The sequence below is a fragment of the Mizuhopecten yessoensis genome, unplaced genomic scaffold (genome assembly GCF_002113885.1).
Source record: "Mizuhopecten yessoensis strain PY_sf001 unplaced genomic scaffold, ASM211388v2 scaffold5209, whole genome shotgun sequence".
Lineage (NCBI taxonomy): Eukaryota > Metazoa > Mollusca > Bivalvia > Pectinida > Pectinidae > Mizuhopecten > Mizuhopecten yessoensis.
Genome location: NW_018405934.1, coordinates 228853 through 230745, shown reverse-complemented (window position 1 = coordinate 230745; position 1893 = coordinate 228853). Strand labels below are relative to the sequence as shown.

At 34.4% G+C, this 1893-nt stretch overlaps 1 protein-coding gene across 2 annotated transcripts in view; it reads right to left on the bottom strand.

Annotated features, from left to right (window-relative positions):
• LOC110450414 (hypoxia-inducible factor 1-alpha inhibitor-like) overlaps positions 1-1893 on the bottom strand; it is a 36754-nt gene that overhangs the window by 7784 nt on the left and 27077 nt on the right. The gene's annotated exons all lie outside the window — the stretch shown is intronic.

Sequence of the window (1893 nt, the reverse complement as noted above, 5' to 3'; positions counted from 1 at the left end):
AATTTGCTATACTTCCCCTATTGGGCCCCACCCCTCAGCCACCAGGGGGGCCAGACCCACCATCTGTTCCCCTTCTCCCAAGGATGCTTTTGACCAAATTTGGTCAAAATCTGCTCAGTCGTTCATGACTAGTAGCGTTTTAAAGGAAAAGTTGAAGGACGGACGGACGGACGCTGCGGTATGGCATAAGCTCACCATGGTCCTTCGGACCAGGTGAGCTAAAAATGTAGGAGAAAATCTCCGGACAAAAAATCAAATACTGAAATGAACAAAGGGCAATAACTTTTGCAAACATCGTCGAATCAAAATTCATACTTTTTGGATTAAAGCTACATTTTGCTTATGTATCTCTTACTCAATTATAAGCAGTTTTTCTGAATTAAATCTACATTTTAATATTGAAATTTAAAGGCAACAGTAATAACAAAATTTTACAGAAAACTAAAGAATTTTACACATGTTCATTTACCACAAAATAAGACAGGACAGCAGGATAGTGTAAGATAATACATTCATTATATAAACATGTTATTTATACAGAAACAGTGAACAGCCTTTAGTTTAAACAATCATGGTATACATACATGACCAAGGGAACAATTCTACACAATACACATCAGCAGTGTACTAAGGTTTGTCTATTACAGTTAATACAAAGCTCAACTGTATCTGAAAATAATAAAAATATCAACATCACAAAATTCATGATCAAGATACATTCAAGACTTTTCCCAATTCTAATACTGCTGGCTGACTATGCTGACAAGGCTACGAAAACCGACCTACAGTGAATCCCATCCCAATACCAGGATTAATACACAGGTATAGCAAGGTCCACACCAAAGAGACATCAGGTAACATGGCACATATACCGGTAAGTAGTCCGTCTAGGAATGGTTTTATAAAGTATATATCAATAATCCCTATGATAAACAGGATGCTATAGATTTAAATTAAAATTATCTCATGATATGTTCAACAAATCAACAATTAACAATCTTATCAAGTTAAGAAACGAACTGAAGGGGGAATAAGTAAAACTATATACATTGTATACTGATAAACTGAGCCACTTCAGCATTGCATGAAGTAAAACTATATTCATTGTATACTGATAAACTGAGCCACTTCAGCATCGCATGAAGTAAAACTAGCTTCTGGATCCCTGTTCCATTGCAAAGCAACATTCAAGAACTTTACTTTATATAAAGTTATCTCCCCTTACTTTTATTTTGGATAACTACTGTTGACCAAGTAGCTCTGGTTTTGTTGTGTGTCCAGCTGCCTAGAGTTTTAATCCAGGTCTGACACTGCTGTATTTTCACTCCTCAAACAGTACAATAATAAATATTGATATTTTTTTCTTTATTACTTTTCATAAAGAAGAAAGTCAGTAACATCTCAATATATTGCAGTTAACTCATAACTTATCATTTATCTCCTTAATGCCATAATATTTACGGATGTATTTGTGTTTAAATTGTATTACATTTCAAATAAACAATGGTTCCAATCAAGTTTGATTTTTTTTTCAATTTAAAAGAATTTTTATTATAATAGTGATGGGTTGGGGTTGTTTTTTTTGGGGGGGGGGGGGGGAGGCGCTTTTGGCAGTGTTCCCGAGATCCTTAAAACCTAGCAAGGAAAGATTTAGAGCTCTTACTTGTTTATAGGTCTTACTTAGGGTAATACACAACATGTTTACAGCTCTTACTTAATACATAATAGTACAAAACATGTTTACAGCTCTTACTTAGGGTAATACACAACATGTTTATAGCTCTTACTTAGGGTAATACACAACATGTTTACAGCTCTTACTTAATATGTAATACACAACATGTTTATAGCTCTTACTTAGGGTAATACACAACATGTTTACAGCTCTTACTT